We start from the raw sequence: 27,435 nt of genomic DNA, 5'->3' as shown, positions 1-27,435 counted from the left end.
TAACTATTGAAGGGTCTAAACAAAAATAAAAGTTTATCCTCTACGGAGAATTTGTCCACTAATCTTGAGACAACTTTCTGCTTTCTAGATGGTTAGCCAGAAACTTCTAGGAACTGGAAGAAGTGCACACTACTGGCAGAATGATCATGCTCGTTCAATATCCACTATTCAACAGGCATTTATTATGCACCATATTAATTTTCTAGGGCTGCTATAACAAAGGACCTCAAACTAGGTGGTTTAGAATGACATAAATTTATTGTTCCACCAGTAAGAAGCCAAAGTCTGAAATCAAGATGTAGACAAGGCCATGCTCTCTGTTGAAGATGCTAGGGAAGGATGTGTTCCAGGCCTTTCTCTCTGCTTCTGTCAGTTGCAAGCACTCCTTGGCTTGCAGATAGCTGTCTTTTTCCTGTGTCTCTTCACATCTTCCCTCTGTGCATGTCTCTTTGTGTCTAAATTTCCCCTTCGTGTACAGGCACATCTTGGATTAGAGCCCACCCTAGTGACCTCATCTTAACGTGATCATCTGAAAAGATCCTATCTCCAGATTAGGCCATGTTCATAGGTACTGAGGGTGAATACTCCAGCATCCATAGGGGGACACAATTTAAGCCAGAACATGCATCTAGTATATTCCAGGACATCTAGGGACTGCAAACATAACCATGGGGAAAAAAAAAGAGTTTCTGCTCTCATGGAGTTTATACTCTGCTTGGAGGAAATAAGAAATATAAAAAGTGTCAGGTAATGAATGGTGCCATGAAGAAGAATCAACAATGCTGAGGGACTGAGCATCATGGAGAGTGTGGTGTTGCTGTTTTATATTTGTGATCAGGAAAGACCACTCTGGTAAGCTGACCTCCAACAAGAACCTGAAAAGTGAGGGATGAGTTATGGGGACACATCAGGAAGAAAGCTCCAGGCAGAAGGACAAGAGGTTCAATGCCCTGAGGAAACAATGCCTGGCTTCTCAGGACATAGCCTGGAGGCTAGTGTGGCAGAAGAGAAGGTAGTGGGGAGAGTGGCCAGAGGAAATGGGGTCAGGATAGGATGGGGGCTGAGGGCATGGCACACAGGGTCTGATAAAGAGCCATGGTAAGTTTCCCCTGGCTACTACACTGAGTTCTACGGTGTCGGAGTCCATTCAAGGTGGCATCATAAAATGCCACTGAGTAGGTGGCTTATAAACAACAGAAATTTATTTGTCACAGTTCTGGAAGGGTAATGTCCGAGATCAGGGCGCCACTGTGGCTAGGTGAGGGTCCTCTTCTGGGTCACAGAACTGCTCATTGTGTCCTCACATTATGGAAGGGGAGAGGAGCTCTCTATAGCTTCTTTTTTTTTTTAATGTTTATTAATTCCTGAGAGAGAGACAGAGCATGAGTGGAGGAGAAGCAGAGAGAGACAGAGACACAGAATCTGAAGCAGGCTTCAGGCTCTGAGCTCATGACCTGAGCCAAAGTCAGACACTTAACTGAATGAGACACCCATGCGCCCCTCGATAGCTTCTTTTATAAGGGAATTAATCCCATACATGAGGGCTTCACTCTCATGACCTCATCATTTCCCAAAGACCCCACCCTCTTAACACTATCACTTTGGGGGTTAGGATTTCAACATAAGGATTTGGGGGTTGGACACACGTATTCAGACCCTAGCAGATGGGAAGTCTCGGGAGTGCTTAAGGCAGAGGAAGCAAATCTGACCTACATTTTAGAAGGCATCCTTCGAGCTTCTCAGTGAAGAGACTGGTAGCTGGTCAGGGGTAGGGGCAAGTGTAGCAGCCATGACCTTTACACGGAGAACTGGGTATTCTTCAACCCCTCAGGCTCATGCAGGGAGGTAAGAACAGTTAAGCATTCCTTGCCCCTTCTAGAAACAGAATCCCTACTTCTTGTGGGACACCTATTCATGTGGGACACCTCTTCTTGTGGGACACCTACTCCCCTCCCCAGCCACATGGGTAGCCATGTTTCCAATCCTGACCAGTTAGAGGACTGCTTGGCCAGGGCTCCAATGTCCACAGATGAGTGAGTCTGGACCAAGGAGAAGCTGGACCAACCCCTACCTAGGATGATTGTGTCTGATCCATGGGCTTGCTGAGCTATAGGCAGAGAGCCTGGGGCATGTTTACCGCTTATAGCTGTCTAAGAGATAAGGAAGCGAATAAGCCCTTCTCTTGAGCCTTCACTGTGAGCACCTTCTAAAAGCTACATATAGAGAAATCATTAAACCCTCACAACCACTGTATGAAGTGTCTGATATTATTACACCATTTTACAGATGAGGAATGAGGCATGAACAAGTTATAAAAACCTCCCTAAGACTGTAATGCTAGGAAGTAGGACAGCCTCGATTCAAACCAATGACCTTTGGTTCTAAGAGCCTGAATTCTTAAACCCCGCTCTAGATTAGGGAGGATCTCAGGACTGCAAGTGGAGAAAGGGCCTTAAAGATGATTTAGTCCAGTGTTTTTCAACTCTAGCAAACTCAGTGTTCTTTTTGATGACAAATATTTTCTAACATCTCATCTAGTATTCTAAAATGAACTCCACAGACAATATAGTTTACCTGCACAAATAATTGTTACATAATTAACACCCTTCTGTAATTATAATATAGAGTAAAACTAAAAGAAAATAGTTTATAATTTAAAAAAGACATGTATGGGGTGCCTGGGTGGCTGAGTCATATATACATATATACAGTCATACGTAGGAATTGGTCACATGCACATGGAGGCCAAGAAATCCCACAATCTGCCAACCACAAGGTGGAGAATCAGAAAAGCTGGGGTTAATTCAGTCCCAATTCAAAGGCCTGTGAATCCAGGACCGAGGTGTAAGTCACAGCCTGTGTCCAAAAGCCTAAGAACCAGTTGCACCAACATCCCAGGGCAGGAGAAAATGGATGTCTCAGTTCCAGCAGAGAAAGTGAATTTGCCCTCCTTCCACCATCTATTCAGGCCCTCAAGGTAAGATGATGCTCAGTAGCATTGGTGAGAGTGGTTTTCTTTACTCAGTTTACTCAGTAAACTTTACTCAGGTTACTCAATTCAAATGCTAATCTCTCCCAGAAACATGTCTTACAAATGCATCCAGGAATAATGTTTCACCAGATATCCGGGCATCCTTTAGCCCAGTCAAGTTAACACATAAAACTAACTGTCACACAGGTTCACGTTACAGCTGAATGAAAGCCATAATTGCAAGCACTTTCAAAAATTAGCTTTCAATATGTTATATGCAGAATTACTGCAAAATCAAACTAATGAAGACTTAAACACCAGGTTCATTATTACCATTGGTGATGCCATTTTCCAAAACAATGAACAATTCTTGGTAAAGGGCTGAATGAAACAAGGCACTATCTTCTCTCAGTATGCACAGCAGGACCAGTTTTGGTAAAGTCTTACATTTACTAAAACTCAAGGAAGTATTTGTGTGTGTTTGTGTACATACAGTCAAGTTTAGGTTCTACGTTTAGATAATTTAACATATTTGAGTTTGATTCTAAGCTTGGATAACTATAAACAGGGTTTTCCACCTACATGAATGTCCAAGCTATTAGCAAGTTGTGTGGGTATGAGATCATTCTTCATCGTGCAGGACATCTCAGGGAATAGCAGGTCACTTAACATTGCTGGCCTCCACCGCAAGCCACTAGTTCACCCCAACTGCTGCAACAACCAAAAACATCCCCTAAATTTCCAAAACCCACCACAGAGGGTACTGCCCCATTTGGGAACCAATGGTCTAGTCCAAACACACACTTCTGGTTCTTAAACCTCCCCTATAACATCCTAAGCACACACTCAATATACTTGTTGAATGAATAAAAATATGAATGAAGGAAAGTGTGGAACTGTTGAATAGAAAAACTCTGCAGAGTACTTAATTATCAGTAAACAAATTCTTTTTATAGGCATAGAAAGTTTCCTTGAGGCAACCATGCACATATGATATTTGTTTGTCTGTCTTTTTATGGATTCTTAAACTACTCAACTATTTCTTGAATTTGGAGAAGTTCTAAGTTACTTAGAGAACTACTAATGAGTTATAGTTACATAACTAAACTCTGAGGGAACCTTATATATTCTTGTCTTCTGCCTCTTTGTTTTCAATCTTAAGGGCAAAGCCCTAAGTCCGTACCTTATATGATAGAAACGTGCTGGTCTCCAGAATTCACATCGTCCAACAGTAATGAAAATCACCTGCCCCTCTTCTAATGCTCTACAAGAGCTCTCAATTGCCTTCTGCACAATATTAAAACTCTAGTTAAAGGCTTTGATGCCTTCCACGGATGAATTCTTCTCACTATAAGCCCCGGCTTCTACTCTCTGCCCTACGCCAGCAACATTGGCCACTCCTCTGTGTCTCTGTCCTCATGGAAAAGTCTCACTCCTTCCCACTTGCAAATCACTGCTTTGAGAATAGCTCAGCTGATGCTATTCACATAGATAGTTCTCAAAACTGATCATGCATTAGAATCACCTGAGGATTTTCAAAAATCTTCTTAGCAGGATCCACCCAGGACCTACTACACCATAATCTTTCAGGGGTTGGAACCGAGACACAAATATTTTAAAACTTTCAGAGGTTCCCAGTATTCATCCAGGCTAGAGAACCACTACCCTGAGGTCGCACACTACACCTGTGTTTTATTAAGCTTGGATTCTATCTGTTGCACCTGCAAATGGTTTCCTGGCATGGACTCCTTCTCTCCCTTTTCAGAAAGACAGAAAGCTCTCAAGACCTCTGAACCTTAAATCACTTGGGTATCTTGTCCAAATGTGAATTTTGATTCAGGGGTCTGGTGTGGGTGCCTAAGATTCTGCATTCCCAATAAACTCTGAAGTGTCCCAAAATATGCTCGCAGAATACAACCATATATGTGTAATATATGTGTAATTACATGTACGTGTGACAGGTGTGCGATTACCATATATACGTGGAATTACATATATGTGTTGTAGTCCTATCTATATTATGTAACATAAGAATTACTCTCAAGATAAGAATTTTAAGGCATGAAGAAAGGGAGGCCTATTCCTTAATTGCTTCTCTGAGAAGATGATTGGAGCTGTTATTAGGGTAGGTGGCACCCAGGACAAATATTTTTTACTGTGCCTATATCAAAAAAAATAATTTGATTAAAAATATATTACACCAAACAGCAACGACAGTGAGATACCACTTCACACCCATTAGGATGACTATAATCAGAATTAATGTAAAATAACAAGTGTTGGTGAGGGTATAAAAGAAGTTCGAACCCTCATACTCTGCTGGTATGAATATAAAATGATGCAGCTGCTTTGGAAAACTCCCCTCAAGTGAGTCTACATCCAGTTACTATACGAGCCAGCAATTCCACTCCTAGGTATATACCCAAAAGAACTGAAAACAAAACCTATACATAAGTGTTCGTAGCAGCACTATTCACAGCAGCCAAAAGGTGTAAACGACCCAAATGTCAACTGATGAATGGGTAAACCAAATGTATTGGTTTACCAAATACCAAATACCAATTACCAAATACCACAAAGTATTATTCAGCCACATGAAGGAATGAAGCACCGATCCATGATACAACATGGTGGAACCTCAAAAACATGCTAAACGAAAGAAGCCAAACACAAAAGACCATATATTGTATGATTCCATTTATACAAAGTATCAAGAATAGGGAATCCATATAGAGAAAGATTAATGGTTGCTAGAAACTGGAAAATAAAGGAAACGGGAGTCATTTCTTAGCGGATACAGGGCTTCCTTTCAGTGTGATAAAAGTATCTTGTAAGTAGATAGAGGTGGTGGTTGTACAACATTGTGAAAGTACTAAGTGCCGCTGAATTGTGCAGTTTATTCTCTTAATTTTTTATTTGAATATAGTTGACACACAACATTACATTAGTTTCAGGTGCACAACTAGTGATCCAACAACTCTATATGTGATGTTGTGCTCACCACAAGTACAACTACTGTCTGTCACCATACATCACTATTGCTCTGTCATTGACTGTGTTCCCTGTGCCGTGTCGTTCATCCCTGTGACTTATTCCTTCTGTAACTGAAAGCCTGTATCTCCCACTCGCCTTCACCCATTTTGCCCATCCTCCCACCCCTGAACTGTATACTTGAAAGGATTAATTTTATGTTACATGAATTGAACTTCAAAAAAAATATTTACAAAATCAGAGGTCGCATGTGAGATACAGTGATTTCTCAGTGAAGATTGAGAGTACTAGGTAGAGATGAGCTACTTACTTACTCTTGGTCTAATTGTCCAATTGGCACGTGTGCTTTCTGGGCACCACCGCTTCCAGCTCAGGTCCAGGAACTCTCTCTTTAGGCTCTTTATTGTCGATTGTGCCCTTGCTGGTCAATTTCATACCTGCCATCATGAAGCAAAAGTAGCCACACTGTTATTAGCCACAGTATCATGGCTCTTCAGAGCCTGTGTATATTAAAACATTTTAGATCTTGACCCTGAATTTACTTGATAATGATTACATCATAACCATGTGAATATTGGCTTCTAATAACTCACTCCAAGGTTGTTACCGTGCCTGATTCACGAGTGAGGACCACAAATACAAGTCATATCCAGAGAATGTAGGCAAAATTAGACAATAATTTCTTTTCTGATCATGTTAAATTTACTGTTCAGAATTTTGTACAACAAACATAGAACAACACATCTTCCAACCGTGTCTGCTCCTGTACTTTTTAGGATGTAATCTCTTCATTCCCGCAACATGACTTTTTCAGTGTTGGCCGCACCTCTGCTATTTTTAGACTGCCACCAAAAAAGACGACAAGAAGGGCCTGTAGGCAGACTGATAAAGGGTGGTCTCATTCACACAAGAAATGTCATTCCTTTACCCTGGGTAGCTTAAGATTGACCTGGGAGAGTGTGATGCCACCACGTCAAGTGGGCACTACAAGAGAGAACATATATTGGTAGGGCCATTTGTCACTGAGGAGTGATACTATTGAAAGCTCTTGGAGGAAAAAGGCACAGGTGTTTGCTTGGGTCTGAAAGTGGTACCAGTTCAGAGGCAAGTATGGCCCTCCTGCTCTGTGAAGCACAGTTGTCTGTTTGGTGTATAAAAGAAGGGATCTTCATACATCCACCTCTCTCGACTTAGGATTTAATAGCTTTCTTTCTCTCTCTTTAAATTGTAAGTCTACCAAGCAAGATCAAGTCATGAGTCTTTAAAAAAACAATCTTGAGGCTCAACCAAATTTGAGTTTTGATTTTCAGATGAATGCAAATTGTTGCAAATAACAAAATGGATTATCACCAAAATGCAAGATCTTGATGGCTAAAATTCTGTCCCCCCACCCTTCACCAATATAACATCAGTATTTGCCTGTTGTTTTTCAAAAAAAAACAAAAAACAAAAAAAACTATAACTTTCTGGACACCCCAGTGGGATGAATCCTATGGACAAAATGAACTTCAAAACATTCTAAAACTGTGGTGCCTGGATGGCTCAGTCAGTTAAGTGGCAGACTTCAACTCAGGTCATGTTCTCGCACTCCGTGAGTTCGAGACCCATGTCGGGCTCTGTGCTGACAGCTCAGAACCTGGAGCCTGCTTCGGATTCTGTGTCTCCTTCTCTCTCTGCCCCTCCGCCTCTTGCACTCTGTCTTTTTCTCACTCTCAAAAATAAATAAACATTGGGGCGCCTGTGTGGCGCAGTCGGTTGGGCGTCCGACTTCAGCCAGGTCACGATCTCGCGGTCCATGAGTTCGAGCCCCGCGTCAGGCTCTGGGCTGATGGCTCAGAGCCTGGAGCCTGTTTCCGATTCTGTGTCTCCCTCTCTCTCTGCCCCTCCCCCGTTCATGCTCTGTCTCTCTCTGTCCCAAAAATAAATAAATGTTGAAAAAAAAATTTAAAAAAAAAATAAATAAATAAACATTAAAAAATTAAAAAAAAATAAAGCATTCTAAAGCTATTTGTTGGTATCACAGTGTTAGTAGTAGAGTTTATATTGTAATTTAGAAACTGTTGTGTGCAAATGAATACTTCTTTTAAAAATCTAACAGAAAATATAGGCTAAGAAAAAATAGATTAGATATTGGAAAATATGTTTAAATGGTGAAATGTCTAGAATTATCAAAGTTGCTGAGAAGTGGTTAAATTGTCCAAGTAGTATAAAGCCGTACTATTTGAGGCACTCTAGCACAGACTATAAAAGGCAAATGTAAACACGCTGTACGCAATTTTGCATCCCCCAAATTTTTCCTCTCTTTATTTTTTGTCAATGTATTGTAAGAATGGGAACAGAGTGGGATAGAAGGTGACAGGCCCTGACAACATACTAAACTCACCAGGCCTGGGCATGGGTAACCTCACATTCTTACCACATTAAATAGGAACTTAATCATCCACTCACCTGACTATCGTAGACTCACACAATGTAAGACTTCCACAGATCAGACGCGATGATCTATTTAGTCCACCCATTTCCCAGGTAAGTAAACTAAGGCTTAACCAGATGATACTCAAACTCAGAAACAAGGAAGCCTGAGATGAAGTAGTGTCAAAACCAAAACAAGGACATGGGCCTAGTCCCTGGGCCAGTCTACTGTACCAAACCTCGCTCCATTACATCAACCACAAGGCATTTCAGTGCTGCGTGGAAGGAACCTGCACCCCTCCACCACGGGAGAGTGCAAGAACAACTTTCTATCTGGACAACTGACATTTTAAAGTCAACCAGATAGAAACAGAAGTGAAAATATTGACTTTTTTTCACAGTAACATTCTGCTGTCGTCTCTGGTGTGGAAAAACACTTCACTGGAGTCTACATGGAATGAACATTGCCCTCCACAGTAGCACAGTGTGAGGCGACACAAGGCAAATGCTTCCACTTTGTGCAGTCCTAAGCATTTTCCTCTTGCCTACATTGGTTCCATGGAGTTCGAAATGCTTTTTGAGAAAACACAGACCTAGACTCAGACCAGATATGGAAGGTCCATGTTTGCACCCACGCCTGATTTTAACAACTTGCCTTCAAAACCTTGTTTTCAATGTCCTGAAAGACAGCAGGGAGGGAAATCACATTTTTCTTCCCTTTATCAATTTATGACTTTCTTCTTTGTTGACTTATGGCTCTTTGATATTTATTTTGGAAATTTCCCCTAAATCAGTAGGGAAAAAAAGTCCAAAAGATTCCAAGAAAAATTTTCACTTGTATAGGTCTGGTATCCACATTAAGAACAAATAGCTTTGCTTACAAGCAGCCAGGGCCATGGAAATGACCTAACCCTTGAACTGCAGTGAAGGCTTTTGAGTCATGGCCCATAAGAGAGGCTCAATGACCACCAAATAACTAAAAAGCCTTGGCCCATAAGAGAGGCTCAATGACCATCATTATTTGGTTTCCATGACTCTGATAACCCTTCCCAATAGGATGTTCACAAATCTTGATTATGAGGAAATGATGAAGCTTGTCGACAAGTGAGAGATGAGCGATCTCATTTTGACATGGTAATTCCCCTTCAGAAATATAAACCCAATATAACTGAGTTGTTCTGTGTCAGTAGCTGTGTGTCAACTTATAGCTATAAATAGGCACTATCATCTGGAAACTGAGAATTTACTTCAGAAAAACATATCCTTAGTTTCAGCAGCCCGTCTAAAGAAATTTCTAGCTTTTGAAAGATAACTGAATTCATCAGACCAGTATCTCTCTGAATGCTTCCAACAAACTTAACGGACAAAGAATGCAGTTCTAACAACAAATTTAGTAGCAATTATGAAAGAGCCATTCATTCATTTATTCATTCACTCATTCATTCTACATTTTTATTAAGTTTCTACTTTGTGCCCAATAGGAGTTGGAAATATGTAGGTGAAGATTATAGACACCACCCCTGCCTTCATGACATCAAGAAAGATACTAAACAAAAACACAAGAGACTGTAGAATTACAATTGTGATTAATATTGCAAAGAAAAATCCAGGGAGCTTGAAATTTTATAAGAGCAGGAACTAACATCTTATACAAGTCAAGGAAGTTCTGTTGACAAGGAGAGTTGTAATTTATAGTTATTTAAGCTGAACCCTTGAAAGACGAGAAGGAGGTCACTGCTGTCCCCTTAGATATCTGTTGTTTTTTTTTTTATTTTCTGAAAAATCTTCAGCATTTATTTTAGCGCTATTTTTCGTTATTCCCACCAAATAGTCACCCGATAAAAAAGAGGGGGGGGGCTAAATTGGCACATAGATGAAGAAGGGGCACAACTCTTATTCAGGGCTACATTATCATCATTCTAAATTACCCAGATCCTAATTTAATGTCCTAAATCTAAGCTAGTCTCCATTCCTTGCTCATTAGCATCAAGGAAAAGAAATTGAACTCAGAACTCCCGCCTCTACTGTTGACTCTTGCGTGCTCATCAATCACATAAAGTCGCTGGACTGTTTAGACACCTTTCCAGGCAACTTAGAGCAACACGTCCCTTATGTCTGTCAGTAATTTTTCAGCTCCACAGTAATTCCAGTGTTCTCTGTGAGACACAGTGTGAGAAATAATTTACTTGAGTGTGATTATTTTATTTGGATAGAGATCAACAGGGAATAGAAAGGGAAAGTATTTTAAAAGTCAATGATGCAGGTCTCAAGCTCCAGAGATGGCTCTCCTTTGGAATATTTTTAGCAGAAATGGATTTTTTTAAGTTTTATTTTTTAGTTTTAAAAATTTGCATCCAAATTAGTTAGCATATACTGCAACAATGATTTCAGGAGTAGATTCCTTAATGCCCCTTACCCATTTAGCCCATCCTCCCTCCCACAACCCCTCCAGTAACCCTCAGTTTGTTCTCCATATTTATGAGTCTCTTCTGTTTTGTCCCCCTCCCTGTTTTTATATTCTTTTTGTTTCCCTTCCCTTATGTTCATCTGTTTTGTCTCCTAAAGTCCTCATGTGAGTGAAGTCATATGATTTTTGTCTTTCTCTGACTAATTTCACTTAGCATAATACCCTCCAGTTCCATCCACGTAGTTGCAAATGGCAGGATTTCATTCTTTTTGATTGCCGAGTAATACTCCATTGTGTGTGTGTGTGTGTGTGTGTGTGTGTGTGTGTGTGTGTATATAGATATATAGATACATAGATATATATAGATACATATAGATATGTATAGATAGATAGATAGATAGATAGATAGATAGATAGATAGATAGATATATACCACATCTTCTTTATCCATTCCATCAATGGACATTTGGGCTCTTTCCATACTTTGGCTATTGTCTATAGTGCTTCTATAAACATGGCGGTGCATGTGTCCCTTCAAAACAGCACACCTGTATCCTGTGGATAAATGCCTAGTAGTGCAATTGCTGGGTCGTAGCATAGTTGTATTTTTCGTTTTTTGAGGAACCTCCGTACTGTTTTCCAGAGTGGCTATACCAGCTTGCATTCCCACCAACAGTGCAAAAAGCTGAAATGGATTTCTATATACCAATCATAGATGGTCTTATCTTCTTTGTCTCTTGCTCTTCTTTCATATTCTTTGAAGACATACTGGCACTTGATTATCCCACCAACCATCTTCAATCGCCAAATGCCTCATTCAATCAGACAAAGAAAAACTGATTTTATACACTCAAGAACACTCACTTTATCAAAGACATTTTTCTAGGTTAGTTTTTGGATCTCCTGTGAGTTTTCATATGTGTATAGATTAGATCTTTCTACGGACTAATGAAAAAATACTACAAAACAGTCCCTGATGTTCACACTCCAGCTTTAGAGTGAGTAATTCACAGCAGAGCATCCCCAACTTCCTCCAGGTAACAGGCTGTCTCGGCACATTGGGAACACTCTGCCCACGTGTCTCCAATGTCCATGCAGCAGCCTTCACAATCACCTGCCAGCTCCCACTATCCTGCACTTATCTCAGGCTCATGGTCATGGCTTAATTGAATTAAACCTTTGTGGGATCCAAGTCAGAGCCAGTTAATGGACCCACAGCATCAACTCCCAAAGCCTCTATTCCAGTCTCTGGGGTGATAAAAGGAAACAACTCCGCTAATGGGCCAGTTCCAAGGGCTTCTGAGAATAGAAAACAAAGTGTTTCTTTAATCTGTGCCCAGCATTGTGCATCCCTATCATTCTCCCAGGTATGAGGTTGTGAAGCAGCCTCTTCCATTTTGGCTGCCTTTAGTTTATTTTGTCCAGCATTTCAGAGGCGTCTCCTGCCTCTGTCCTCATCCTGGAGAAGAGAAACTCAGCAGAAATAACAGGATTTGTTTGTCCTCAGTTGACCTCCAAGGAAACTAGGACAGTGAGAGGCTAAGAAGACAAGGTCTCTCAATAGCGCACCAGTGGTCGAAGCTGGCTCTCCGTGGCGCCTCTCCAAACAGTCCAGATCGGTGTCAAACCACCAGTCCATGCAGCCTTTCCAAGATGCTCTGAGTGTTTATTCAGCCACTAAGTGTTCTGCCCAAAGTGGACTCCACCCAATGGTGAGCTAAGGCAAATCAAACACTCATTCACACAGTTGGGAGGGGCGTGCCCACCCAGCCCCGCCTCTGAGGCCTGCAAAGTCTAGCTGCAGCTGGCTCCAAGATCACAGGTGCCAGGAATCTGGCCAAGCACGGCAGTGATCTCGGGGGCCGGGGAAGGAGATGTTTGACAGGGCACCATTCCCCCTCCCCCACCAGGAGCAACAGTGAAGGACACAGCAGGTTGTAGAGAGAAGATATGTTCAAACCCCACCGACCAAGATTTGGATCCCAGCTCGGTCTCTTTCTACCTGTACATCCTTGAGCAAGTTCCTTAATGGGGCTGGAACTCAATTTGCCCATCTGTAATAGTGAGCACAATGATCGTACTACCTCATGGTGTTGCTGCGAGGATGAAAGAAGAACCTGGAAGAGAGTATGGTCACAGTAGGGGGTCAAATAAATGATAGCTATGAGCAAAAGGGCTTACCCAAAGGAGTGACCAGGTTCCCCACTGGCAGGGGATCCCCTTTGTCCCAAGTCTGCTGATGAGACCCCACTGGGCTGTGCAGGCGGTCAGGTATGGTAAAAAGACTCTCCTGGGAGACAGAGGCCTGGCCTCTCTCTCCTTTTAACCTGTTCTGTGGCTTTGCTCTGAATGATTTACCTCACTTCTCCCAGTCTCACCTTATTCACTTACAGGATGGGATTGTTTTGAGTTGTTAATCTTTAGGCTTGGGGTTTTATTCATTCCCTTGTCAATCATTATGTAGCTTTTACAAATGAATTCTCCATCTTTCTTCTCAAAATGCTTGTGGCTGAGCGTCCGCAGAATAGGCACATACAGCTACCCAGAATCTTAAGTATTAGCTCTCAAAAAGGCAGCATGTAAGACTTTATGAGGGATTTAGTCCAAAATTCACCACCTATGGACAGTCCTGTGCTATATATTTAGGCCACAGTTAATGATCTCCACTGTACAAGTGCAGGGAATTTACAATGTCCAATGATGCAAGATTTTCAAGCATGAGCAAAGGTTCCATTACAGCTTCTAAATAGTATTTACTGATAAAGGTAAACAGACTTCTCAGAAATATTTTCAACTCCAAGTATGGGAATAAATAAGTTTTCCTGTTAGTGAAGTTCATCAGAAAATCAAATGTCCGAACTTCCCTTTCCCCAACCATTCCAGTTGTCCAGAGCCTCAATTGCATGGATAGAAAGGGCCACCTAACCCTGTGCTCCCAGGAACTTTTCCAACAGCCCAAATGGGTAGCACAACCTATCAACGCATTCTATAACTTCCACATTCACAACTCTCATGAAATACACCAACAGAGTCCACTCTTGGAACCAATGGAGAGGCAAAGAAATCTCTTCCAAAAAAACAAGTATTCCTGCTTCTGGAACTGCTGCTCTAATCTTGGTTTCAAAGAATCTGGGAAATAGTGAATGCCATTAATTTTCCAAAGTACTATGGCTTCTTCCTACCCACTTTCTACCACAGAATTCAGCTAACAACAATACATGATGTCATCTCAATAATTTGCTGAATAAAACGTCCCTAAAAAAAGACACCCTTCATACCCAGGGGGCCACCGACTCAGCTAGTCTCTGAAACAGTGTTTATATTTCTATCTTTAGGCATGAAGCGAGGCTGAGAATTTTCTATACAATGTTGGCATAACCTTCCCTGTATCTCTGGGTTAGGCATCTCAGCCCGATGAAAAAAGGATAATAAAATACATAAGCATGTTCCTGTGTGCTGTTTATGCATATGTCATGAAACATCTGGTCCTGGCTTCTTCTGAGACATTCTTCTCGAGTGTTAGAATTTGTAGTTATTTTGATAGAGAACCATTGGCATACATAACCTCCCTACACATCTTACAGTAAAGTTTTCCACCGAACACCAGGATTAAGTGTCTATCTTTTGCAAGAGAAAGGAACATCATTTGTTTACTTTTTCTCAACATATTTCTTGGATGGGTTTTTCGACTGGTATCTTTAAAAGTTCTCTGAGAGCTTACTCAGATCATAGAAAGTGTTCAAAAGGCTTTATTGGTTGTTTTGCTAGTGCTTGGAACTAGTGGGCACTCAATAAAAATTTTCTGGATAAATGAAAATGCCTTACAATTATTTACTATAAAACAGAAAATAGCACAGCTGGGAAGCCATTAAGTTATAGATGGAGAAGAAATCGTGGACAGTGAGATTATGCTTTTTCTTTGAGTTGTAAGAAAAGAAGAAAGAAGAAGTGGTAACAAATGGGAATGAGGCAGAGCTGCGAAGGAACAAAATGAAATATCTCTTAATTGTTTCTGCAATACACTTGCATGTGTGTGAATGTACACACACGCGCGCGCGCACACACACACACACACACAGACACACACCACAGGTCAGGCTGGTGAAAAGCCAAATTCACAGTCAGGGTTTCCCAGTGACACTCCCTCTCTCCAATATTTCTTCCTAACAGTGTGAAACCCACTGAATTACATAAATCTTTCCATGTCTGTGTCATTTGCTTGGGGCACAGTGAGGACCGGGGGCTTATGGGAGCTTATTTTTACATTGTGGTAAAATTGAACTGGACTCAAAATGTTGCCTCTCCCATTTTCTCCTCAGCTATCCTGTCAAAAATTTCTTCAATTATTTCCCCTAATACTCTTGACAAAATTTTACTTCCAATGCAGAGCGCTACGGGAAGTATGAGAATTCAGAAACAAAAAGCCATGAGATGTGTTATTTTCTACCTCTTCTTGCCCACACCCATAACTTTGTGGTTTTAGTATGACACGAAATAAAAGTGCACAATATACTAGCAGGGGAACTATATTGTCAGGTGTTAACGGAAAAACCACAAAACGCAGAATTTCAGCCGATCCAAGTGAACTGTACGTCCTGAACCATGTGCATGCCACGGCTTCTTGAACTTGTAGAGATCATAGCCCATCAGGGTTCTTTATCCAGTGTTCAGGTAATCAGACCCCGAGAACAGCTTCTCATGGCCAGGATACATCATGCAGATTTAAAACTTTTTATATACTTAGAGGTGTAATGTACAATATATACAAGCCATACATGCAAAATTTCAGATAGCATTTTAATATTCAAATTATATTACATTTTGGTTTTGAGGAGGCAGGGCAGGCCAGAGGCCCATTTACCCTGATCCCCAGCCCTAGCATGCTCAGAAACCACAGGAACGGCTTTCTTCAACACATATTTATTGAGTGCTGTTCTGTGCCAGGCACCGTGGTGGATGGTAGGGAAACCATGGTGAACAAAACAGACAAGGATCCCGCTCTCATGAAGCATATGCTCCATCACGGGGGCATATATAATAAATAAGCAAACACATGGAGAATACGTAATGTTTCACATGGCAGTAAGTGCCACGGAGAATAGTAAAGGACCATAAAGGGATAAAATGAGTGTGTCCTTTCGGGGAGGAAGGTCAGGAAGAACCTCTATTATGAGATGACCTTTAACCAGAGGCTTCAGTGAATTGTGAGACTGAGCCAACAGGTACACAGAGGAAGAAGTTTCCAGACTAGAGGAGGAGGTTGGGAAGACGGTGGAATTAGAGGACCCTCAGCTCACCTCGTCTCATGAATACATCCTGATAAGACTCACATCCGCAGAAATACCCCAGAAAACAACCTGAAGACTGGCAGAATGAACTCCACAACCACAGGTGGAGAAGATGCCACACTGTAGAGGGCAGGAAGGGCAAAGATGCAGTGGGAAGAGAGAGGAACCGTGACTGCTGGAGGTGGTGGGGGCGGGTGGCGGAGGGGAGCCACAGACAAGAAGAAGAGTGAGAAACAGACTGTCACACTGGGAGTCCATGGAGGGAAGATGAATCCCCATAAAATTTGGCTTTGAAAGAGAGGGGCTGAATTTCGTGAGTTCTTATAGCCACAGGGACTTAACGCCTGGAATTTTAAAAATCAGCTACTTAGTTCTGGGGAGCCCCAAGGGTGAAGGAAACTGAGTTCTGCCCTTAAAGAGACAGCACGACAAACAGCCCATAGAGATACACTGTAGAAGCTGTAGTTTGAAAAACTTCTGGGACATATAGAGGGAGAGCCATTTACTCAGCTCAGAGCATGTCTAGGAGGGAAAAGAGATCACAGGAAGACCCTTCCAGGAACAAAGGAGCTGGTAGGTATCATTTCCCCCTCCCACCCCTCAGTAGAAACACATGGCCACCTGCAGGAACCAGCATGGCACCTACATTCACCACCTAACTTGCTTGACCAACTCCCCCAGACCCCACCCTCCATGCTCTGGCCCATCCACTCTCCCCAGTCAAACTTGCCTAAGTCCCAGCTCTGTGAGTCTCCTCCCCCAGAAGACCAGCACAAACCTTCCAATGCCGCATCTCCTGACTAGCGCACCTTGTGGGACCTCGGTCATAGCGGTGGTGGCAGCGGCAGCAGGCCGGTGGAAGCCCAGGGAGCCCCTTGTTAAAATTTCATGCTCCACCCACGCAGCCCCAGTCCCTGCAGCTGCAACTGTAGTCTCATTTCACAAACAGGCTGGTATGCACACACCTTCTTAACCTGCATGCCGCACCCCGCCAAATACTGCCCACAACAGGGAAACAGGATGACTGGATGGAAGGAAAAAGCAGCTACGCGAAAACAGTAGGGCGCATGCAACACACATAGAAGACACCCCCTGAGACACCGGGTTCTGGGGAACGGAGGACACTGCCCTGCAGGGCACCACAGGACCTCTTCTTCAGAAGGTCATTACTTTCAAGAGCAGGAGATGTAGCTGACTTTCCCAACACACAAAACAGACACAGAGAGTTTGACAAACTGAAGAGGGGGATATATCCCAAATGAAAGAAGAGGACAAAATCACGGCAACAGACGAAAGTAACACTGATATAAATTATATGCCTGTTAGAGAGTTAAAAGTAGTGATCACAAAGATACTGTAACTGGGCTTGAGAAAAGAGAGGAGGACATTAGTGAGACTCTTAACAAAGAGATAAAAAGAACCAATCAGAGATGAAGAACACAAAAAATAAAATTTAAAAATTCTCTAGTTGGAATAAATAGAGGCTAGAGGAAGTAGAGAAGCAAATTAGGAACCTGAAAGACAGGGTAATGGAAATTAATCCCCCTGAGCCCATGAGAGAAAATAAAATTCTGCAAAATGGGTGTAACTTAGAACTCAGTGACTCCATCAAGCATAATAACATCTGCATTATAAGGATGCCCAAAGAAGGAGAGGAAAGGGGGAAGAAAATTTATTTGAAGAAATAATAGCTGAAAACTTCCCAAATCTGGGGAAGGAAACAGATATGCAGATCCAGGAGGCACAGATATCCCCTCAACAAAATAACAACCCAAGGAAGCCCACACATAGTAATCAAAATGGCAAAAAGTAGTGATAAGGAATTTTAAAAGTAGCAAGAGAAAAGAAGACAGTTATATAAAAGGGAAACCCCATAAAGCTATCAGTGGAGTTTTCAGCAGAAACTTTGCAGGCCAGAAGAGAGTGGCATGATATAATCAAAGTGCTGAAAGGGAAAAATTTGCAGCCAAGAATACTCTATCCAATAAGGCAATCACACAGAGAAGAAGAGATAAAGACTTTCTTAGACAAACAAAGCCAAAGGTCGTGACCACTGAACCAACCCTACAAGAAATATTAAAGGGCACTCTATGAGTAGAAAGGAAAGTGAGAGTATAAAATATAGGAAACACAAGAGGAGTAAAAGTAAATGTATCTGCAAAAATCAGTCAAGGGATTCACAAACTAAAAGGATGTAAAAATATGACAATATATACCTAAAACGTGGGGGAGAGAGGAGTAAGAATGGGTTCAATCTTAAGCAACCATCCACTTCATATAAACTGCTATATGCTGAAGATGTTATATACAATCCTAAATCAAAACTCAAAAACCAGTCATAGACTTGCAAACAATAAAGAGAAAGCAATCCAAGTGTATCACCAAAGAAAGCCAGCAGACCATGAAAGAGAGCAAGAGAAGAAAGGATCAGAGAAAAACTACAAAAACAACCACAAAACACATAACAAATGGCAATAAATACATATCTATCAATAATTATTTTGAATGTAAATGGACTAAATGCTCCAATCAAGACACATGGTGATGAAATGGATAAAAAAAAAAAAAAAGACCCATCTATATGCAGCCTGGAAGAGACTCATTTCAGACCTAAAGATACATGCAGATTGAAAGTGAGGAGATGAATAAACATGTATTGTGCAAAAGGATGTCAAAAGAAAGTCAGAGTAGCAATACTTACATTGGACAAAACAGACTTTACAACAAAGTCTGTAACAATACACATAGAAGGACACTACATAATCATAAAGGGAACGATCCAACAAGAAGATGTAACACATGTAAATATTTATGAACCCAACATGGGTTCATAGCAAACATAAATGAACTAATTGATCATAATGCAACAACAGTAGGGGACTTTAACACCCCGTGTACATCAATGGACAAATCATCCAAACGGAAAATCAACAAGGAAACAGTGGATTTGAATGACACACTGGACCAGATGGATTTAACAAATATATTCAGGACATTCCACCCTAAAACAGCAGAATACACATTCTTTTCAAGCGTACATGGAATCTTCTCTAGAATAGATCCCATGTTAGTCCACAAAACAAGTATCAACAATTTCAAAAAGATCTAAGTCATACCATGCAACTTTTCTGACCACCACGCTATGAAGCTAGAAATAAAACACAAGAAAAAAATCTGGAAAGAGCACAAATACATTCAGGTTAAGTAACATGCTACTAAACAATGAGTGGGTCAACCAAGAAATCAAAGAAGAAATACAATATTACAAGAAAACAAATGCAAATGAAAACATAGTCGTCCAAAATCTTTGGGATGCAGCAAAAGTGGTTCTAAGAAAGTTTATTGTAATACAAGTCTACATCAAAAAGCAAGAAAAATCTTGCAAACAATCTAACCTTATATCTAAAGGAGCTAGAAAAAGGAAAACAAAGAAAATCACAAAGCAGCAGAAGGAAGCAAATACTAAAGATTAGGGCAGAAATAAATGATATATAACCTAAAAAAAAAAAAAATAGAACAGATCAATGAAACTAGGAGCTGTTTCTTTGAAAAAATCAACAAAGCACACCTGGTGGCTCAGTCAGTTAAGCATCTGACTCTTGATTTTGCCTCAGGTCATGATCTTATGGTTTGTGAGTTTGAGCCTGCCATTGGGCTCTGTGCTGACAGCACAGAGCCTGCTTGGGATCCTGTCTGTCTCTCTCTCTCAATCTCTCTCTCTCTCTCTCTCTCTGCCCCTCCCCTGCTCATGCTTTCTCTCTCTCAAAATAAATAAATAATAAAAAACTTTTTTAAAAAATCCATAAAACTGATAAACCTCTAGCCAGACTCATCAAAAAAAACAAAAACAAAAAAAAAAAAACAGAGAGAGACAGAGAGAGAGAGAGAAAGACAGAGAGAGAGGAAAAGAGAAAGATAGGACTTAAATAAACAAAATAACAAATGGAAGAAGAAAAAAACCCAACACCCCAGAAATACAAACAATTGTCAGAGGATGTTATGAAAAATTATATGCCAACAAACTGGACAATTTAGCAGGAATGGATACATTCTTAGAACATATAACCCACCAAAACTGATGCAGGAAGAAATAGAAAATTTCAATAGATCATTACTAGCAATTAAATTTAGTCAGTAATCAACTCCCAACGAACAAAAGTCCAGGACCAGACAGCTTCATAGGTGAATTCTACCAAATATGTATAGAAGAGTTAATACCTATTCTTTTCAAATATTCCAAAGAAATAGAAAAGGAAGGAAAACTTCCAAATTCATTCTATGAGGCCAACATTACCCTGATGCCAAAACCAGATAAAGATACCACCAAAAAAGAATCACAAGCCAATATCAAATGGGCATGGATGCAAAAATCCTCAACAAAGTATTAGCAAACCAAATCCAACAATACATTATAAAAATCGTTCACCACGATCAAGTATCATTTATTCCCAGGATGCATGGGTGATACAATATTCACAAATCAACGTGATACATCACATCAATAAGAGGAAGGGTAAAAACTATATGATCATTTCAATAGATACAGAAAAAGCATTTGACAAAGTACAACATCCATTCATGATAAAAACCCTCAATAAAGTAGGGTTAGAGGGAACATACCTTAACACAATAAAAACCTTATATAAAAAGCCACAGCTAACATTGTACTCAATGGTGAAACACTGAGAGCTTTTCCCCTAAAGTCAGGAACAAGACAAAGGTGTCCACTCTCACCACTTTTTTTTCAACATACTACTGGAAGGTCTAGCCACAGCAATAAGAAAACAAAAAGAAATAAATGGTATCCAAGTTGGTAAGGAAAAAGTAAAACTTTCACTATTTGTAGATGACATATTATATAGAGAAAACCCTAAAGATTTCACCAAAACACTCTAGAACTGAAAAATGAATTCAGAAAGGTCACAGGATACAAATCAACACAGTAAAATCTTGGATTGTGAGTAACTTGTTTTGCGAGTGTTCTGCAAGAAAAGCAACCATTTCTAATAAATTTTAACTTGATGAACGAGCAATGCCTTGCAATACAAGTAGTAGGTGATGCCAAACGTCACAGAATCACAGCTGAGCCAAAGGTTCTTCTCTCTCTCTTTCACTGCGGGACTGTGTGTGATCATCAATGAAATGTCATATTTCCACAAAATTCTCAAAAGTAGCCAAAAGCAAGTGACATTGGATAGATTCCTTGTGAAAGGTGCACAAAAAGAAATATTCCAAATAGATAGCAGTGATTGTGTTAGTGATAGAGAAAGTTGTCCTACACAGTAATCCTCCTGTCTCTTGTCTCCCTCACACCAGCCACGAAGGCTTTCAAAGGGAAGTGCAAGTTAATTTATTTATTTTTCTTTGTAATTTGTATTTGATTTTTTATTTTGCATTATACTACAGTATTATAATCATTTTTATATGAATATTTTTGGGTTGTGGAATAAGTCGTCTGAGTTTCCATTATTTATTATGGGGAAATTCACTTTGATATACAAGTGCTTTGGATTATAAACATGTTTCCAGAACGAATTATGCTCGCAAACCAAAGTTTTACTGCATACAGAAATCTGTTGCATTTCCATATACTGATATTGAAGCAACAGAAAGAGAAATTAAGAAAAAAAAATCCCATTTACAATTGCACCAAAAATTATTAGATACCTAGGAATAAACTTAACCAAAGAGGTGAAAGACCTGTGCTCTGAAAACTATAAAACATTGATGAAAGAAATTGAAGATGACACAAAGAACTGGAAAGATATTCCATGGTCATGACTGGAAGAATAAATATTCTTAAAATGTCTCTAATACCCAAAATAATCTACATATTTAATGCAATCCCTATCAAAATACCAACAACATTTTTTCCCAGAACTAGAACAAACAATACTGAAATTTGTAGAGAACCACAAAAGACCCAAAATAGCCAAAACAATCTCAAAAAGGAAAAACAAAACTGGGCATATCACAATTCCGGACATCAGGTTATATTACAAAGATGTAGTAATTGAAACAGTATGATACTGGCACAAAAATAGACACATAGACCAATAACAGGATAGAAAACCAGAAATATACCCACAATTATATGGTCAATTAATCTTTGACAAAGGAGGAAAGAATATGCAATGGGAAAAAGACACTGTCTTGAACAAATGATACCAGGGAAACTGGATAGCTACATGCAAAAGAATGAAATTGGACAACTTCCTTACACAAAAATAAATTCAAAATGTATTGATGACCTAAATTTGAGACCTGAAACCATAAAAGTCCTAGAAGAAAATACAGCAGTAATTTCTCTGACATTGGTTGTGGCAACATCCTCCTAGATATGTCTCCCGAGGCAAGGGAAACAGAAGCAAAAATAAACTTAGGGGTCTACATCAAAATCAAAGTTTCTACACAGCAGATAACCAACAAAACCAAAAGGCAACCTTCTGAATGGGAGAAGACACTCACAAATGACATCTGATAAATGGTTAGTATCCAAAATATAAATAACTTATATACCAGAACACCAAAAAATCTCCAAAGAACCCAATTTAAAAAATGGCGGAAGGGGGTACCTGGTGGCTCAGTTGGTTAAGCATCTGACTCTTGATTTTGGCTCAGGTCATGACCTCACAGTTTTGTGAATTCGAGCCCTGCGTTAGGCTCTGCATTGTCAGTGCTTGAGATTCTCCCTCTCTGCCTCTGCCCCTCCCCCACTCACACACTCTCTGTCTCTCTCAAGATAAATAAACTTAAAAAAATAGGTGGAATATATGAACAGATATTTACTCAAAGAAGAAATACAGAATGCCAAAAGACACATGAAAAGATGATCAACATCACTCATTATCAGAGAAATGCAATCAAAACCCCAGTGAAATACCACCTCACACCTGTCAGAATGGCTAAAATTAAAAATTCAAGAAGCAAGTGTTGGTGAGGATGTGGAGGAAAAGAAACCCTTGTGCACTGTTGGTTGGAATGCAAACTGGTGCAACTACTGTGGAAAACAGTATGTAGGCTCCTCAAAAAATTAAAACTAGAACTACCCTAAGATCCAGGAATTACACTACTGGGTATTTACCCAAAGAATATGAAGACACTAATTTAAATGGACACATGCATCCCTTTGTTTATTGCAGCATTATTTTTTTTACTGTTTATTTATTTATATATTTATTGAGAGAGAGGGGCAAGGCAGAGAGAGAGAGAGAGAGAATCCCAAACAGGCTCCTTGCTCAGCATGGAGCCCAATATGGGGCTTGATCTCATGACTGTGAGATCATGACCTGAGCCAAAATCAAGAGTTGGATGCTTAACCAACTGAGCCACCAAGGTGCCCCTACTGTAGCATTATTTACAATAAACAAACTATGGAAGCAGCCAAAGTGTCCATCAATAGATGAAGAAGTTTGGGTATATATATATATATATATATATATATATATATATATATATATATTTATATTTATATATAATGGAATATTATTCAGCCATAGAAAATAATCAAATCTTGCCATTTGCAACAGCATGGATGGAGCTAGAGAGTATAATGCTAAGTGAAATAATCCACTAAGAAAGACAAATACAATATGATTTCACTCATGTGGAATTTAAGAAACAAAGCAAATGAAGAAAAGGGAAAAAAGAGAAAGACAAATCAAGAAACAGACTCTTAACTATAGAGAACACACAGGTTGTTACTGAGGGAAGAAGGCTGGGGAGGGTGGGGAACGAGTGAAACAAATAAAGCAATTTAAGAGCACACTTATCTTGATGAGTATTGAGTATTATCTGGAACTGCGGAATCACTATATTATACACCTGAAATTATTATAATACTCTATGTTAACTACACTGGAATTAAACTGATAAAAAAAAAAAAAAGGTTTCCAGACTACAGTTCAGTAGATGCAGAGGTTCTGAGGTAAGAACCAACCCGGGGTTTCAGAAATGACAACTTGAATGGCTCAGTCAGTTAAGCATCTTTGACTCGACTTTGGCTCAGGTCATGATCTCACAGTTCCTGAGTTTGAGCCCCATGTCAGGGTCTACACGGACAGTGCAGAGCCTGCTTGAAACTCTCTTTCCCTCTCTCTGCCCCTCCCCCCCAAAAATACATAAGCTTTAACAAGAAAAAAGAAATGACAAGCAGAAGGGCGTGTGAAGTAGCATCGCCAATAGTCAACTTGAAAGCATTTGGCCTTTAGGGCAGGTAGGTTCCGTTCATCTCCAAATGACTGTCATGTACAAAAGCAGAACTGATGTTGGAAAATCTATAATTTTTTTCAAAACAAACTGGGAAATTTGGATGTTTGTATAAAATACAATGTTTACATGTTGGCTCAAAGTTTTAAAATATTCTGTGAGCCAAAACAAAAATGTATGCAAGCCAAATCCTGCCTACGGCCGCCAATTTATAAACTCTTCTCTAGATAAATAGAAGAATTATTGATGTGTTAAAATGTTAGGTGTGTTCATCCTTCTTTTGGTTACCAAATTAAAAAAAAATACATTGATGTCCAATCCAAGCTAGAGCACTCTATTCTTTATATCACTACAGTTAGCTCTTATCACATTCTATTCGAGCTGTGGGAGCCTCCATTTTCCTGATTTGAATATAAAGTTGCCCGAAGACTACCTTATTTGACTTAGTATTATCAGTACCCACTGCTTACCTGTCCCTAAGTGCCACATAACCCATCTCCACAACAAAGTTATTAAGATAATTAATCTGAATGAATCTTCTGAATGATGACATTTGACCGAAATAATTGATATACTTATTGGAATTAATCACACGTACGAAAATAAAATCAGAGAAGGAAAGATATTTTAAATGCTTACAAAATCAGCATAGGAAATTGTGTTGTATTTGTAGCAATTACAATTAAAATATAAAGAAGATGCACTACTATTTGAAAGAAAGTCAGAATAATGAGTAAGCATTTGGGAATCTAAAATTTCACACTCTATGGAAGCAAAAGTGAAAATCCAGAAAATGAACATGAGGTAGCCACGATGATGCTATTCTCCACAGGATAAAAATAGGGCATGTCTCAGCCTACCCAAATTAGACATCAGATGAAAAGAATTTCTTTAAGGAAAGGGGCCTATCTTTCATGAATTCTTTCCCTTCACCCTTCTTAAACGGCCTGATGGAGCTTTGCTTACACTTGGGCCTGAAGCACAGATGTACACACAAAGCTAACACAGTCACCACTTGGCATTGCTTTTGGCAGTTCCCAAAGCATCTTGCTTGTATACTGTCTCATAGGATTCTCTCGATTACTCTTTAAGGTCAGGCAGATATTATTATTCCCATAAATACATGGGAAAACGAGCTCAGAGAATCAAGTGTCCAACCAAATATTTCACAGCTACATCATGCTAGAGCCCATGCGAGAGCTAGAATCTTCTAAACCCAAAGCCAGTGATCTTTCTACTATACCATGTTGCTCTTTTCATGCATATAAAGCTGAAGAAATATACATCTCTTCTAATAAAATAAAAATATTGAGTATGAAACAACTCTACATTACAGTTTTTATAAGTTTGTGACATTCCAAACATCGATTTTATGAGCCAGATAAAATGAAATACATTCTGATATTTCTGAGAAGAAAAATATCAGGACTTGTATAATAAAAAAGGAACTATTTCCAAGATTTGTTTTCATTAGGCTAAGGACCCTTTAAATAGAAAGCTAAATAATTATGGTCATGGTGTTAGACTAAAACATGAGCATCAAACCATGAATTTTTGTTTGTATGAATGGTTTGTACTTTCATGCCAACTGCAAAACACAGTTTCTCAAGCTACTCCACAGTATAAATTCCAACTACTATATATAACAGTGTATCCAACCTCAGGAAATGAAATTAAGGCCTAAAGAACAGAGTTGAAGCATCTATTCCCTAATGAAAGATTTCCTTATCACTGTAACAACAAAGCAAAACAAATCAAGCATGTAACTTGCTTGAAAGTTTCAACTAAAAAAAAAACCTTGCCCCCACTTCATAGTGGACCTCTAGGGAGTCATAATTTTGAAGAATGGATACTGTTACCAGATTGTGAGATTACAAAAAGCACTGTTTTAGTAAACATGAATACAATCTTTATAACCTGGTTAAAAAGATAATAAAATTTTAAATCGCTTAACCTAAAAATAGAGAAAAACACAAAATGAAATCTATAAACAATGCAAGAGAATTTTCAAATATGGTATGAAAAAGGACATCATATTATTTACTGACATCAGCCTAACCAGAATTATGAGGTTAAGACTATATGTAATTTACCCCTAAGAAAAAAGTAATCATAAGTGAAAATGATAGGGTTTTTTAGTAGCAATTCAAAATAGGGTAATTGGCACCAAAAATTATATGGCAATTTTAAAATGAGAAAAACTTGTTGCAGTATAGGTAAAGAAGACATATGGTGTTTGGTTGAATTTGCAGCTGGAAAGTGTGCTGCCTTGTCTAGTCCAAGGAAACTAAGTGCAGAACAACAGAGAAGTTATTCTATTTTTATAAGCCTCGGTTACCAATTCTGAAGCATAAGAACAGTGATATAAATCTTAACTATTTCAAATGGACAGTACAAGGAAAAACTGAGTTTTAAAACTGAGTTAAAAGGCAAATATAAGATTGTGATTTTGTTCTTGATTTCTATGTCATTAGTAAGGTTTGCAAAGATAATGCAGCAGCCATTAACTTTTCATTATGATGTTCGTAATAAAATAAGGAAGGAAAATGGATGTCTACTCTAGTGGGTATTTTTGGTTGCCATCTAAAATCCATTCCTCTTTTTCCCCATTCAAGCAACACTCTAGTCTATAGTCTTTGGGGAATCACTTGTCCCCCATTATTAGTCACCTGTTTTATTTAAGGCCAGATTGCCTCATTTATCACCACCCTGACCATAATAATTAGCACAAATATGAGTACATAACTTGATACACAGATGAGCACAAACATAATCTGAATTAATGATATATGACAAGATATTTGCTGAGACTTCCAGAAAGAAAAACAAAAGCTTTTTAAAACCTTAGTAATTAGAAATTACAAAGCCTTCCCATTTTCTCTTTGACTTAAGAGTCAAACTATCATAACAAATAATTCAGAAGATAATTTAAGAAATAAGTTTATAAACTAAACTTGTGAGATACAGCCAAAACAGAAATATAAGGCAAAGTAATCATTTCAAATTTTTTTTTTCAACTTTTTTTTTAATTAATTAATTTATTTATTTTTGGGACAGAGAGAGACAGAGCATGAACGGGGGAGGGGCAGAGAGAGAGGGAGACACAGAATCGGAAACAGGCTCCAGGCTCCGAGCCATCAGCCCAGAGCCTGACGCGG

At 39.4% G+C, this 27,435-nt stretch overlaps 1 long non-coding RNA gene across 1 annotated transcript in view; it reads right to left on the bottom strand.

Moving 5' to 3' along the window:
* LOC131486135 (uncharacterized) overlaps positions 1-27,435 on the bottom strand; it is a 111,373-nt gene that overhangs the window by 45,095 nt on the left and 38,843 nt on the right. Inside the window, exon 2 of the long non-coding RNA XR_009249197.1 lies at positions 6,273-6,399. This is a non-coding gene — a long non-coding RNA (uncharacterized LOC131486135). The remainder of the gene's footprint in view (positions 1-6,272; positions 6,400-27,435) is intronic.

The sequence above is a fragment of the Neofelis nebulosa genome, chromosome 1 (assembly GCF_028018385.1).
Source record: "Neofelis nebulosa isolate mNeoNeb1 chromosome 1, mNeoNeb1.pri, whole genome shotgun sequence".
Taxonomy (NCBI): Eukaryota; Metazoa; Chordata; class Mammalia; order Carnivora; family Felidae; genus Neofelis; species Neofelis nebulosa.
Note: the sequence above shows the minus strand (reverse complement) of the source record. Positions and strands in the feature narration are given on the sequence as shown.